Here is a 16738-nt window from a genome sequence, read left to right as displayed (position 1 = left end):
TAGGTACCTGACTGTACAGAATTGGTTTACACTCACTGATAGCACCCACCAATCTGCTGCAAGTTCATGACTTCTAAAATTCTTTCTTCATTTTTTCATCACTGAAAAAATGAAGAAAGAAACCTTATAATGCAGATGCTTTTAGCAGGGGGTGATGGGCAAGCCGGCAACTCCACAAATAGATCTTGTCTGAGAAAGGCAATGCAATAATATTGCATTGGTAGGGCTGAGGAATTCATAGCAGAAAGGACCAGGAAAACTGGAATTTTTATTTTCAAACATCAAAACATTTTGAAAAGTATGGAATATCAGGATGAAAGACATCGTCCAAAAATACTGAAACCCCAATAATTAGACTCTGGGACAAATTCACACACTTAGAAATGCTCAACTTAGCTTAAAGAGTTATATCTTCTAATACGGCTTCTGTAAAAGGATCCTGCACATTGTTCCCTTTTCTGCAATTACAAATTGGTACCTTCCTCTTTATACTTACAAATCCACTCACTTTTAAGCATATGGTTTGCCAAATAAGACTGGACTCAGTAAAAGCTCAAAACTCAGCACAAAAGTCTTTTTTTTCTGTTGAAACAAGACCTAAGTTACCAGCCGGATGTCATAAAAGATGCAACATTACATTTTTAAAATCAATTCTCTTTTCCACTCAAATTTATATTTATCAATGCATATACATAATGAATGTATTTTTTTTTCTTTGTCAGTTTTTGAAGTGCCATTATTCCCTGCTGTCTACATCAGGCACACTCTGCCTTTTGAGAGTGACAGCTCTTGACACTGTACATTAGTTTCATTATTGACATAATGCTGAAGTAGCTTCTGAATAGAAAACTGTCAGCATAGTTTTATTTTTTAATCTTCTATGTCCTATTTTTCATATATATGGATGAGAAAAAGCTAAAAGAAATAGAAGATACAGCCACTTTAGCTAACAAAATAAACACCTTTCATCATGTTAAGACATGTCAAAGCCACAGCAAGTGCAGGGACTAAAACTCCAAGTGAGGATATAAGACCTAACATGTACAAAGACAAAATACAATGTTCCCAAAATAAAGCATTGTCTTAAAGCAACAATAGCAACAATACCAATTAAGCAGCAACTGAGGTCCTTTTGATGTGAGTTGAATGCTGTACTACACATTGAGTGCTTGATCCCTTGAAGTCCTGAGCTGCCCCATCTCCTGCTGATTGGTGCTCAGTAACTTACACAGTCTGGCACCTGGGAAAGGTTTTCAAAGGCATCAGTACCAGCTTGGTGCCTAACGGAAGCTGACTTCCAAAGGAAGGGATTTGGGCTTCTCACTGACAGTTTGTGCCTTTGAAAACCTCTCTTCTGAGGATAGCCAGCACTAAATACTAATATATATACAAAGGAAATTAATTCCTTTTCACTTCCTGTGAATTCTTAAATTCCAGTTCTGCTAAGAATAGTCCCTGCTGTAACCTAGAAGAATACAAACTTTTTGGCAGTCAGCTTATGCAAAATTCTTATTTTTCTTCTTGTTATTTGTCATGCCATCTGGAATTATGATTATGATGGAAATGAAATTAAAACCAACATATTATTAAAAATTATTCCATCTTTGACCTTGAAATGCTCCATAGCTCCATGACCCCATTACTTGGAGTTTATCATTGGATAGCTGACATTTTAGAAACCTGACTGAAGAATATCCATTGCAATCTAATTTAATCATAATTTTTCATTTGAAAATAATGTGTTCTTTAACTAAAATTTGAAATTAGAAAAAAAAGGGAATTTTAAAATTAGATTTCTTTTTCAGTTCGTAGTAAGCTTTTTTTTCCCTTTTGAATAGAGAAAACTTATTTTCTTTGCCTGTAGAGATACAAATACTAGAATTAAATTGTAATGTCCTTATAGTGTAATCACTGCAGAAAACAAAATTCAGATCTAGATAGCAGAGAATGGGAAGTACCTGTGTGCACTTTTTAAGCTAAGTAGGCATAACTGCTAGCTTTACATCCCATTTTTAAGGGAAAATTATTACAGTTATAACAGTTGATGAAAACCATGTATTGTGAAAGCCTATACAAAGTGTTTTTTTTCTTGAAAACAGGTGAATCAAACAACGTAAGCTATGATCTCCTAGCCAGTATTTATTTTGAATAAGTTTTCTTTCTCTGAGCTTTTCATCAAGGCTATGTTGTAGATTTTATTTTTTCCTTCTTCTCTTTTTCTTTGTTAGTAATAAACCTATCATTTCTTCAGAAACAAATTCTAGGAGAAAATAAGGATACTATTTGCTGGCACATGCCTCTTTTGTAGGGGTTAAAGTATCCCAGTCATAGAAACTGAGTCTATTGTCTATTTAACTGTGGCAAACAAACACAGGATTGTAATTGTGGGGCATATTTTTCCTGAGTAAAAGGTGGACATTGGGTGTCTCAGTTCTTGCCACTTTAAGTCAACCACATGATGTGGATAAAGAAGGCCACTTGATTATCTGAAGTAAAAACAATTTGTAGGGCAAGTGTGATACATTTCTCTATGAAATTGTTGTGAAAGCCAAGCCTAATCCTTAGAAAGAGGTCTGTTCTAATCCATTATTTGAGAAATCAAATCTAATACAGGTCTAGTGTAAATCCAACATCATGAGACGGAGATGATGGTGGGGATTAATGCTGTGCAAATAACTGATTCTCCAATTTGGTGGAAAAGGGGGAAAAAAACCCAAAACAACAACAACAAAAAAAAACCCTATTGGATCTGTTATTGGCAGAATACTTCATGTATTTCTCATTGCAATTATATCACCTCATGTGATATAATTAAAGCAATGAAGAATTCACCAATAATAGTGACAATATTTTTTCTATGTGCTTAGAAGGAAAGAAAGTGTTCATTTCTTTCAACACCAATTTTATGATTAGGCCAAATAGAAATAAAACTCATTTAGAAACATAGAAATAGTCTTATGGTAGTAAGAACATTTCCTGAAAAAACTGGACTTTCTAACTTGAAAGCCACTACCATTAAATCTACATTTTCAATTTGTATTCTGAAAACTCATGTTATAGAAAAAATTAGAAACAGAGTTGGTTTTACTTCTGTTATTCAGAGTCTAATATTTTCCAGTAAATTCCTGCAAAAGGAGTACACAAAGAGACCTTTGGGCCCATACTGACTCACAAAAGATGAGTTCTTTGTCATGGAACAAATTACAGTAATTTGTAACTTAACAAAATATTTTTCAGTAATTAGCAAGAGGAAATCCCTAGAAAGTTATCACAGGACAGAGTTTATTGGATGACTGCCTTTAGTAACTAATTCAAGGATCCTTGTATTGACAAGAGGACAACTTTTTATCATACATTATTGATAGATGTTAGAGCTGAGCTCTGTTGAATTTTATTTCTAACAATTTTCCCTATATGTTTGTTTTAATGAAATACAATTTACGGTTTGTTCCCCAGAGGACCATCTATTTTTTATTAGCATGTGATTATAATGCACTGTATATTATGATATTATTTATGGCATTTAAGCAGAAGGAGAAGAAAATGAATAGGCCATGACTATTTGCTGATGTTGTTCATTTACAGTCTTTGTTGAACTTAAAAGGTAATGAAGCCTAAGATGCAGATGCAATTTTAGCATCCTCAAGGAAGTATATAGTTGAAGAAAGCACTTCAAACACTTGGGAATATCTTCTTCTTTATTTTCGTAACTGCAAGTTTTGCCTTTCAGTTATGTTTTTAATAAAATTCCCCTTTTATAATTAGATTAAGAATTAATAGATTTGTAAATATCCTATAGACATGCATTGCATTTATTATTGAGGGCTGCAAAAAATCTCAGATGGCCATGACTGTGAGGGATGTATTAACTATATTTCTGCAAGGTTCAGTTATTGATATAGTTTTCTATATACTTTTCTGTCCTATTAACCTTTTAATGAATGTAGTACATCTCAATTTTAATAAAACCTAACGAGTTTTAGGAGGGCAGATGTGTCTGTATGTTAGTTGGAGTGAGATCTGGTGGTTGAGGAAGATGCAAGCCAGATATATTTTCATGGAAGATATTACTCATGAGAATTAAAAACATACTGTAAAAAAGGGGGAAAATTACTTTTGCTTTAACGTTATTATTTAGAGGAAGAACTGAACTTCCTACTGCTTACACATAGTTTTTTAAAAAAATAAACTCAGACATGCATTCTAATTGACCTAACTTGTAATGTAATGTGTACGTCTTCTTTAAGGCAAGGCAAAATAGAAAATGGCACGTTCAACTCATGATCTGATAACTACCATTTCTTGTTTTCAGTAAACTGTTGGAAAAAGCTCACAATCTGAATAAGAGCCTTAAATAATACTGTTTTAATTTCCTACATAAATAAATGTCAAGGATGAGAAACTTTTCCATTTAAAGTAAAATTCAGACAGTAATTTAAAAATTAGATAAACCAGAATATAATTTTTTTCAGATTTATATATATTTTCATTCCTGAAGATTGTTTTCCGGTAAATTTTAGTGACATTAATTAAAATAATTTTATGTCTAAAAAGACAACTGCAAACCTTATCATTTTAACTGGAAATTCTTCATGTGCATTAAAAAAGTACTGTTCACACCACTCTTAATTAATTAAAATTCTACAAATCAAAACAAACTGCTTGTTAGCTTTTGGTTTTGGTTTCTTGAGCAAAATTGTAGAAACACAGAATATTCTGAATTGAAGGGAACTCACAAGGATCATCAAGTCCAACTCCAGGCTCTGCACGGGATACATGCATACACCATGTGCCTGAGAGCATTGTCCAAATGTTTCTTGAATTCTGTCAGGCTTGCTACTGTGATCACTTCCCTGGGGAGCCTGCTTCAGTGCCCAACCACCCTATGGGGAAGACCTTTTTCCTAATATCCAGTCTAAACTTCCCCTTGATACAGATTTATGCTGTTCCCACAGCTTCTGACACTGGTCACCACAGAGAAGAGAATAGTGCCTGCTCTTGTGACAAAGTTGCAAGCTGTGATGAGGCCTCCCCTCAGTTTTCTCTTCTCAAGAGTTAAAGGAAATTGTGTGTTTATTTTTTTTTTGTGATGTGAGTTTTTCATCAAATTATAAGTGACATTAGTAAGTAATATATAGTAACAACAATTGCTCAAGAGAAATGTTGGGAAGTTTTTGATTTTGCATGAGCTATTGAGAAAATATGATTAAGGAACTTTGGTTTGTTTTGACATGCTATTAATATAATGCTTGAGCAATAATACAATAGAGATGGAACCATGGAAAATTTTCAGGTAGCTCAATGATTTCATAATTACAACTCATTATCATTGTCTCAGTTTTAAGTAATTTAATCTTCCTGGATAAACCTTCTAAACCTGATTTTTTTTTAAATTTACTTTGAACTTGAGTTTATTTTTAATAAAGATAAATGCAAAAAAATATGCATTTCATTTGTTAATGAAGACCAGCATTGGTGTGATTAAGAATGCACAATTAAAACAGATTTAGACTTTAGTGATCTAAAATGACTTAAGCATTTAAGTCATTAAAAATTAAAGATTAAAAATTTTGACCTCTTAAGAGTCTTTTTTCATAACTTCAGTACATTTTTAAGAGTCATAGGAAGAAGTTCACAAGCATCAGAGCTAGGAAGATTTCAGTTCCCATATTTGCTTTGGTAACTTTCTTGATATTAAAAATACTATTAAAAGTTCATATGGGATGGAGCAGAACCCTTGAGAAACACACAGCACTTAGAAGAATATAGGTTTCTATACTTAGAATCTTGTGCCTTAAGAATATTCAAAGCTGAATATCTCACTGTCTGTGCATCTTGAACCTACCTGAGTTCAGTCCTTACATAGCATTTATCTGACTCTAAATGGTTTTTAAAAAGGTATATATTCAAATATTGCCCCTAAGGAAAATGTTTTCCAGATATTTTGTCTAGCTTATATGGGATTGGTACTGAGTGATACACTCAGAACTGCTTCTAAGTTAACATCACAGAGGCTATAAAGACCTTCAGCTATAGCTACTTCTGCATATAATACCTTGTCAATAAATAAGAATGTAACAAAAATTGTTAAAAGTTTTAATAAAATTTAAACTGCTCTAATTTTTCTTTTCCTTGGTACCCCAGAAAAATGTAATATCCTGATTTTTTACTTTGTGTAGCATTTGCACACCAAAATTCAAGCATAGGATAAATGTATCAGATTTATCATCACAAAGAGACCTGAGATTCTTAGAGGAGTGTAGCTTCTGGGGGCAGCACAGAGATTCTTCAGCAACCTGTGCTTCTTCTAAGGAAGTTTCTAGACTGCTACCCAGTCCCTCAGATTGTTTTCCATTATGACTGAATACACTTTCTAGAAATCAAGACTTCAAGTTGTCATAAATACACTTAAATCTTTAAATAATATTGGTTCTACCCACACTTTCTAGTCTTTATCCTTGGGCTTGGGAAGCTTCAACAGTCCCACCTGCTCACCAATGCTTTCCAGGAGAGAAGAATATTTGGCCTTTGTGAGACTTTGTAGTGGATATTGTCAAGAATTGTCAGATTAGAGAAGGGCGGTCCAAGCTGTTCTTTCATCTGAAGCTGGCCTATGTTGCTGTTTTTCAGTTGTTGTGAAGACCTCTTAGGAAGTGTCATAGCATTTGACATGTTAAAACAATAATTTAATTAAGAAAGTAATAGGTGGTATACATCTGATTAAACCTCTCTAAAGATATCTGAACTTTACTGATTTTCTGTTAATATTAATTAAAGAAGAAACTACTAGTGTTTGACTATATAAGATAGTAGAATCACACCAAGTACCTTACAGTATTTCAGCCTGCCATCTCATTAAGGCTCCAAAACAGCATGGGTCTCTTGTAAATCCTATTGTGTCCTATTGGCCAGTCCCGTGTGGATGTCTCTGATATCTTAGAGTATGTCTACAATGCAGGGCCTGAAAATGGGAAATGTAGGTGCAGCATCATGTCCAGGTGGACATTTGTGAGACACAATGAAATGTTGAAAGCTAATGACTCAATTGGCCATTTGCAAAAGCAGCAGGCATGAAGCAGGACCCTTGAGAAACTATGTTACTCAGCAGAGCAGATTTATCTCTACTTTGCTTTCCTGTCTCTACACTTTTCTGTGGATCTTGCCTCACATCTCCTATTGACTGTTAAGACCCCAGCTAAATTTTAGGAAATTCCTAAAAAGCTTGCTTTCTCCTATCCATTTTTCAAGGCACTCTGAAATAATACAGTAACATATGCAGCATGTAATATACGGGTATTACAGAAATTCAGAGGCATTGTTTTTATTTAAGAAATGAAGTGGCAAGGAGCTCAAAAGCTGCACTTTCAATAGCTTATTTTTAGTGTTCTACAACAAGGTCTTCATGAAAGTGTTTGGTAAGAGACTAAAAGGGCCTTTGGACACTAATAAGTCATGACAGCTAACAGGATTCATAAGTAATTTATCAGTCACAGGTCATCTGGAGATGATAAGTCAGGTCCTGAAGAGGACAGCTGCAAGTAAATCTTTTATGGAGTGTAAAAAATCCTCAATGTAGTGGAAGTAGAAAACAGTCTTGGAAGCTCTGTACAGAATACTTCAGGAGATGAAATGGACATACTTTAAAACTTTATTCTAGTCTGAATGGTAAGTACTGGTGATATCTTTCCCATGAGCAGAACCCTTTAAATAGGAGCTTTTTCAGCTAGTAGAATCTTGAAACAATCACAAAGTTCACAGAACACATCACATGCATATTCTAAAACATAGCTAACCCCCATTCTATTTATTATAGTTAGAGGAAAAAAGAAAATTCTAAAAGGGAGAATAGGAGAACTGGCAAGGATTATCAGGCTAAACAGAACATCGTATCCATTAAGCTTTGTAGATACTTTTGTCACATCTTCTCTTTAATTTCTAAAAAAAATATTAAAACAATGATGAGTGCACAGAGATTCAAAGAACAAAGAATGTTGACTCAGAATAAATATACAGAAGATTAGACACAATGATGAGGTTAACATGAAGAAAAGAACAAGTGCAATGACAGTTAATTTCAGAAGTTGTAAAAACAAATTAGTTGCCTTTTTATTGCAGCCTTACCTAATAGAATATAAAATGTGGATATTATTACTGAGTTGTGAAGAGGGAAAATCCAGACTTCTTTTTTTTCTTTTTTGTTTTCATTTGCTTTTTTTTTTTTTTTTTTTTTTTTTGTTTGAAAGAGTTGAAAAGAGAAGTCGATGGGAAGTATTCCTCATGTATTTCTCAGTCAAGGTTACTTTGCATTTAAAAAATATGAAACAATACATTACGGAAAAAACTAAGATCCATCTGACGTTGGCTCTTCATTAAATATGACCCTATTTCAAAAGGTAATATTCCTAGCTACTGTCGTTAGACAACAGAATGAAATGACATCAGAATTGCCCTCCTGGAAGAGACATAGATTTCCACCAGTTTTCATCCCTAAAATTATCAGGAAGGCATAATAAGGGAGTGAAGAAAGGGAGCATAGCAAGAGAACATTGAAATGAAAAAAACCCTCAGCAAATAATTTACTTTAAATATACATTTCTGACAGTTATTTCTTCAGTAACCTGAATGCATTCTGTTCCTAATCTATGGTTACTCAAGAAAAGCTTTGTGATATAATATTCAATATTTTCTCCCCATCTGGCAAGGTTTTCAAATGTATCTGGCTAGTTTAGGCATTAATACTTATTTAGTAAACAAAAATTTTCCAATATAGAAATTGATATAGTTCAAAATTTTATTGAATATATTCCTCTGTATGGATGAAATAGCAAGTAGAGTTGAGAAATACAACCTGAAACTTCTGCTAAAAAAATACAGAAAACCTGCATGCTTTCATGTGGAATAGGGATGGAGCCATGAGACCAGATATGAAATCACTGATTCATATAATAATTAAGGCAGGAGGGCACATCTGGAAATCAGCTAGTCCAACATCCTGCTCAAAGCAGGTCCAGTTAGGTCAGGTTGCTCAGGGCCTTGTTCAATCAAGCTGTGAGTATCTTCAAAGACAAAACCCACAACCTTAGTGAGCCATGTGTCCTTGTGTCCGACCATCCTCAGGGTGATTCTTTTTTTATTTTTCCTTTTATCTTATCATATTTCCTTGTTTATAGAGGTCGAGGAAGGATGTAATCTGACTGTTTTTCTATTGCAGAGACCCTTACATGACAAGAATGCAATGCAAGATTATGGAATTTAGAAAAAAAAAACAATGAGTAAGAAAGGAAGTAATCATCTGCATCCATGAAAAGATGACAAAACTGCTTTTCAGCTGACTTCTTTAATTCATCTTTATTTTCTGTCAATGAATCATATTTTCATTAGTCTATTCAACTTTTTCAATAGCAATAATATACAGTGAGTGCTTTATTAAAAAAAAAAAAACAGGTTAAAAATGTTTACAAATACAACATGACCATTCATTTTATATTGCAAAAGCTTTATAAAAATATATATATGATTAGAGAGTGTTTCCTGTCCTTTGAGGCACACTGCAGTTTAAATTTCCTGGTGTTAAAAAGAATTTCTTACACTATTACACTCTAAGGTCAGGTCAATTGTGATTGCTCCGAAAATTGGATTATTATTTTTCTCTTACTTTATTTTTTTTTCTCTTTATTGTTATCTGAGAGATGAGATCAGAGTAGATGTGCTAGCTATCACATCTAATGTGGTTACTCTCACATTTCTGACTAAAGACAAAGATATAGTTTCAGCCTAACATAAACTGTGTGTGAGATTAAAAAGCATAAAATACTAATCGTTTCAAAAAACAGTCCCTTACAAGCCTTTAACCACATTGTTGAAGACCTGTGCAGGTGAAAGCCCATAATAGAATGGACGTGGAAATGAAACTGCAATAAGAGACATGTGTGTAGTGTAGGGTATCTTTTAACTAATGCTACCAATTATTTATACTTACTGTGCTTTAAGCTAAACTTAACTGACAAAGCTGACCATGGGACATTTAAGGTTATTAACAAAAGTTCTTGACAGTGTTGAGAGGTGCTTGATACTGATGAGCTGGAATTTACCTTCTCTCTGTTTTCTTTCTTGTGGGTTTTATTACAGTTTTTTGTTTTTCAAAGAAAAATGTGGCTGTCCTAAGACTTGTATTTGAATGAATCTTCATTTTGAAGAAGGAGTACACCTTTCTAGGTCAATTTTCATACGTTTTCCCCACTCATAGGATTTAAATTGAAATTGCATGGTATTGTAACCATGGACACAATTACTGGTACCATTTCCTCTATGGCAACACAGTAATGTCTGAACATCAAGAATAATGCTGGATATTGTGCTTACTGTAATAAGCTGAAAATCAGTCCTAAGACATCTGTATTCATTGTACATATACTCTGGGACCAATTTCATTACATCATGTTTTATGTGGAAAAAAAGGGCAGCCAAGAGACCAAGACAGGGGGTCACTTTGTGACCCAGCCATGAATACAAAACATTTATACAACATCCTTCACAGAAAGTCATAGGATGATTTATGGCTCTAACTAAATTAAAAGCAACATCAATCAAAAGGAATTTAATATTTAATTTTTAAATTGCAACACATTCAGTTTTTGATTATTAAGAGGAAGTCTGTCTCCTAAATTTGATGCATAAAGGCAAAAAGCTTACTTTCAAACAGTATGTAAAGCCTATCAGTCATCACAACTCCATGCAAAGCACCTGCTACATATTAACTTTGGGAACCAAGTTGCAGGGGACATACTTTTGAGAACACCATGTTTTAGTAAAACAGATTCTTACCTTCTCTATGAAATCACGTTCTCCTCCCTAATAACTATTGGTTCTTCCTACAGATTTTCTTCTGATGCCTCCTTCTAGTAGAATTACTGCAAATAAGAGATGTGTTTACTACTTTAACTATATTTCAGGAAATTATAGAAAAGCCTCTGCTTTATTAGGTAAAGCAAAATACAAAAGACTTTTTGGACACTAGCTCCCTGTGTTATGAAGCTTGCACCAGCAAAAAGGACAGGTATGTATGAGTTACAAATGTGCATCACTCACATTTTCAATTTCAGAAAAATAATTATAGCTGAATTTAATTACTCAGGGTTGGGTATTTTTTTTTTTTTTACAGTAGATGGTTTTATGATTTTGGGATTTTTTTTTTTACAGTAGATGCTGTAGGAAGGGCAGGAGTCTTTTCCACACGTTGCACATGTCCAAGTGTTGGCAGTTCAGTGGCGCAGCAGGACTGTCTCTGTGAAAAAGGACTAGGAGCTGCTCCGTATCCAATCCAGCCAGTTCCAGTCAGCTCCAACACACTCCCCACAGGGCTCAGTGGAGCCCCTCAGTTCACACAGTGATGCCTCTGGGCAAACATATTTAAGGGCAAAAAACCATTCTCCATCATCTATGAGTTACACGAAAGAGAATAATTGTGAGAGAAACAGCCCTGCAGACACTAAGGTCAGTGGAGAAGGAAGGGGAGGCAGTGCTCCAAGTGCCAGAGCAGAGATTCTCCTTCAGCCCATGGAGCACATTATGGTTGCTCCCTTGCAGCCCCTGGAGGACCAACACTGGAACAGACCTCCCACTGCAACTCACGCAGGAACCTATAAATGAACATCCCTTTATAGAAGCTGCAGCCCACTCAGAGCCCACTTGGGAACAGGGTCCTGGCAGGAGATGTGATCACATAAAAGAAGATCTCACAGAAGAGGTTTTCTGATGGGACCTGTGTCCTGTGGGGGACTCACACTGGAGCAGCCTGTCTGTGAAGGCATGTACCTGGTGGAGAGTAGCTATGCTGGAGCAGTTTGTGCAGAACTGCCGCCCGTAGGATAGATTCACACTGGAGCAGGGGAAAAAAGCATGAGAAGGAAGGAGGAACTGCTGTGGACTGACCATAGCCCTCATTCCCCAGAAAACTGGTATGCTTGGATGAGAGCAGAAAGTAAAGGAGTTGTGATTGAAGAAGTAAAGTTGAATCTGGTATGAAGCAGGATGTGGGGGTTTTGTCTGTTTCTCACTCTCGTACTCTAGTTTTAATTGGCAATAAATTAAATTAATCTTCAAGTTCAGTCTGTTTTGCCCTTGGCTGTAATTGGCATTGAATTTCCCTATCTTTATCTCAACGGATGAGCTTTTTGGTCTCATTTTTCCTCCTCTCCCATTGTGGAGGGGGAATGAGAAAGCAGCTGGGTTGGCACCTGACAGTAAGCCACAATCAATGCACTGCAGTTTTAGAACAATTTTAGGAGTATGTTTTTGCTATTGAAAAATGTTGATATTTCTTTTGCAATTCATGCATTAAGGTTTTTAAATGACTTTTAAACAAGAATTCCATTAAATATCTGAGATGAATTCCCAGCTGGTGTTTGTGTTTTCAGCTTAATCAAAATCCATGGAACTGCACCCGTTCCCATCAGTACAAAATTTGACTCCTATATTTAAAATTCTTTTTCCTTATATGTAACTACTAACAAACTTAGAGCTTTTATATCTCTCAAACAAGGTAAGGACTTCAAAAATAAATCTGGAAGCCTACAATATAATCAGCTTCTATTGAAAACAAATGGCTTCTTCACACAAGAAAAATCTTACACGACGACTTATAATTTATATTGTTTTTCTAAATCATTAAATGGTAGAATCAACTGGGTTTGAAGGGACCTTAAAGATCTTCTAGTTCCAGCCCCCATGCCATGAACAGGGACATTTTTCATTAGAGCATAATATTTTTACTTTTTTGAGCACAAACCATCGGCCTTGGTTTGAAGTAGAAATTACCTACATTTACACTACATATGCATAAATCACAAACCCATGGTCATTTCTAGCCTTTACTGCAGATTGATCTGGCACCGGATGATATGTCAGACACGCACAATAGCAACACTGGTACAGATTGATTTCTATTTAGCTGAAAATGGCAATTTTAAATTAACATAAATACATTCCTGATTAAAATTCTCTATGCACATATGACATTGTACATAGACATTCAGAGCATGGAGAAAGTTTTGTAAAAAAAACCTGCAGTAATAGCTGATACAGAGATTTGGGATGCATTTTCTATGTGATAAAAGTTTAAGTTCAAGAACAGGTCAAATTCTTGTTTAAACTTTTTTATCTCATTTATTACTTCCAAGTGTCTTGTATTGTATAGTCATACATACAAGATGATACTATTTATTAAAAAAACCTCAATATTTATAATGTATATATTTATAAATTTGGGAAGAGGCACAGAAGGAAAAAAAATAGATAACTGGCAATGCTCCACATGCGCTTTGATTAGTCTAGAAATGGCACAATCATGTTACATACCTGTAATGTAACTACAAACCACACAATAACTGAAAGCTACATTTGATTAAGTAGCTTCTTGACTGGTGTCCCCTTCCCTAGATAACATGCTCTTCCCAAATCAATAATATTTTAATATCATCTAATTGGCATTTAAAAGACCTTCCTGTGAAGGTTCTGGCCAGGACAGAGTCAATTTTTGCAGTTACCAGGAGTGGACATGGCTACGACCTAGAGCTTATTCTATCTATACCACCTGATATAATTTTCCTGGAACGAGGAAAGGGGTTCCTCCCAGGTCTAGTGTAGCAGTGGTTGGGTGTGGTTGGGCTCTGACAGGTATAGTGGTGAGCATTTGTATGTGTCCCAGATTGCAAGACAAATTGCATTCCATTTGCCATCTGTATGGCAGTTATCTTCTGTTAAATGGGCAGTTTTCCTTATCTCTTTCACAACCAATTCTCCCTCTGGGGAGACATCTGCTGATAATGTGTTGTATTGTGTTTTTTATTTGTACCTGTTCTGTAATGGTTTGCCCCTTTTTCCCCATTTTCCCTATAATGGTTGTACCCTAAGTTTTCCCTCCTTCTTCCTTGATGCCCATCACCCCAAAAGTGCTTAGTCATTCCCCTATCCCCTCCCTGGTGCCTTGTCCATCACTCAACTCCCCATCCCACTCCTCCAGAATCTTCTACCCTGGCTGTCGAGTGATTGGGCAAAGGCTAGGGGCCCCTCTTTCATAATTCCCCTATTGGACTTTGTGCCTGTAAGTCCTTCCACCTACCACTCCCCCAAATCCCCCTATGTTGGTAGGTGATCCCTTCCCCTTTCCCCTCCCATGTTTATAACGTTGCACTGATCAGTTCTCCGCTCTTGGCTGTTGGATTTCCTGAGGTGCGGAGCTCCCGGGAGCCCTGTAATAAACCTTGGACTGTTACCCCAGCCCTGAGTCGGCCTCTTCTTCTCCACCACGGACGTTGCCTCTCCTCTGTCCCAGGGCTGGTGATAGCCCTAGCTGCTCCCCAAACCTCCCTGAGGAATAGGGGTGTATCCCCCACAGCCGACTGTGCCAGAGCTGGTCGGGTGAAGCCAAGGGGGCTTCAGGTGAGCACAGCAGCAATAATGGGCTATTGAATGTCACTGCATAACTGATAAGAGTTACAGCATCCCATTGTGAGATGGTCCACCCAGAGGGAGGAGCCAAACACTCCTAACTGGATATAATCGGGGTTTTTGGGACACCAGACTCAAGTTTTTCCACTGGATTTCCAAGGAGACTGCAGCCATTCCAACTTGGATGGCTACCAACACCCTGACCAAAAAGGGTGTCAGGTTGTATTCTGACTCTGTCAGTGGTTTTTCTTTTGTATTATTGCATGTATTTTTTTTCTTTTTCACTTTCCCTAATAAATTACATTCTTGACTTGGAGTCTCTCGCTGGTTTTGTTTTCAAACCAGAACAGCAAGTGAATTATTCCCTTTTCTCGTAATCCTCTGTTATTAATAAGGTTGCTATTAGTGTTAATTTTCTTATCTCTTTGCTGTTTCCAGTAATTTTTTCTTATCTCAACCTGTGATCTTTACCTTTTTCTGCCTCCAAACCTAGGGGAGAGTGAGGAGGAGGGGGAGTGAACGAGGGGTGCATGGTTTTCAGTGGTTTTAGTGAGAGCACCAAATTGGAGAATACCATTCCTAAACCACGATACTTGCAGTGAGCAGGAAAACAATAATTTTTTCAGTAGTCTTCGTGCTTGCAGACACTTGCATGGGCATCGAAAGGTAGCCAGATTCAGAAAGAGTAATCTTCAGCACATCTTAAGAAGGAATTATATGCTAAATTCCTGCTTTACTATTAAAAGATTCCTGAACTGGATTATTTGGTTTAAATTTGGTCTAAAAAGTCTAAGAAATAGAATTCAGTTGAAGAACACTCTGATGAAATAGCAGGCAGGTGCTCTGGGTACCCTTTCCCAGAAAAAAAAGGAGGAGGAAAAAAGGAAGAACTTCACAGAAAGTGCTTTCCAAAATACGCTGGAATGGAAGATTTATTTTCTATTCTTCCTTTACTGAGAAGTTATTACTTTGTAAATAACTATATCTGGGTAAAATATTAAAACATGATTGAAGCACATTTTACCTGTTCAACTAATTAAAATATATAATGGCAATGAATAATATTTTAATATACTAATTGAATGTATTTTTCTGACTTATGATAAGGAAAATTTACTATCTTCTTAAATGTCTGAATGTTCCCTTTAGGCTATGTAGGTTTTAATTATTCTACTGAAATTGATTTGTCTCAGCCAATCACAGAACACAGATAAAGCATGGAGACTTAGGAATACCATATAATTTTTTTTGCTCATTTATGCAAATCCCTGTCTGCTGATTAGCTAATGGGAACTAATTTACATTCTCTATATACATTTATTTCTCAAGAATTACAGTGATTTTGCAGATTTCTCTTTCATCTGCTGTTGTCCATTTGATCCTACAGGGTCTTCCCTATATTTTTTTACTAACTGAACCACATAGTTACAAGAGAATGTATAATAATATCAACAAAATATGAAATCCCTGTCTAATAAAAATAAATATATAAATGGAAAGAAACATTCAATCATTTGAAAAGTGCTACAAGGCTGTTCTTTATCAAATTAGTATTAGGTTCTTTTAGAATTTGTTTTCCTTTCTTTCCTTTCCCATGTGATTTAGATAACAACCCTATCTTGACAATTTTTTATTAGCAATAGATCAATATTTTGAAAAGAAATGTTAATAAACAAGTAAAAATCATTTTGAGTTAGATATTTTGCAAACAAATTTTTTCTTTTCTGTATGTTTCTTTTTCATTATCTTTCACTCATTTATAATTGACAAGTAAGGGTTTTTTTCATTTTAATAATACCAAATTTAGATAGTTTGGCATTCTAAAAATGTTGAAGCTTGATAATTCCTATGATATAACAAATAAGTATTTTAAATAGAGTTCTTGAAATGTAATTTTCTCTGAAAATATTTTGAGTCTAATTTTCTTGAGTCTAATATTTTTTAATTTTTAGGCACCTGTCATATATTTTGTTGTCAGTCCCATGTATATGTAAATATACATTTAACTCCTAATTCCTCAGATGACTGAGAAGCCAAGATATGGATACACAAGAACCATCTCTGAAATACTAATTTTTTCTATCTCCTTGTGTGTACCTTTAGCAGAATTAATAAATAAATAAAATAAAGGCAACTTTTCTGTTTAAGAATGTTGTGACAGTCCCTCATGTCATCCATGGTCATATCATCTTGGATTATTATTTATAGTAAAGCAAAGTCTTTATCTGAGATGGAGGGCCATGACCCCTCAGAGCACAGACAATAAATGAAATGGATGCTTTAAGAAGGG

This window comes from Vidua chalybeata, chromosome 1 (assembly GCF_026979565.1).
Source record: "Vidua chalybeata isolate OUT-0048 chromosome 1, bVidCha1 merged haplotype, whole genome shotgun sequence".
Lineage (NCBI taxonomy): Eukaryota > Metazoa > Chordata > Aves > Passeriformes > Viduidae > Vidua > Vidua chalybeata.
The sequence above is the reverse complement of the archived record's forward strand: the minus strand, read 5'-3'. Positions refer to the sequence as shown.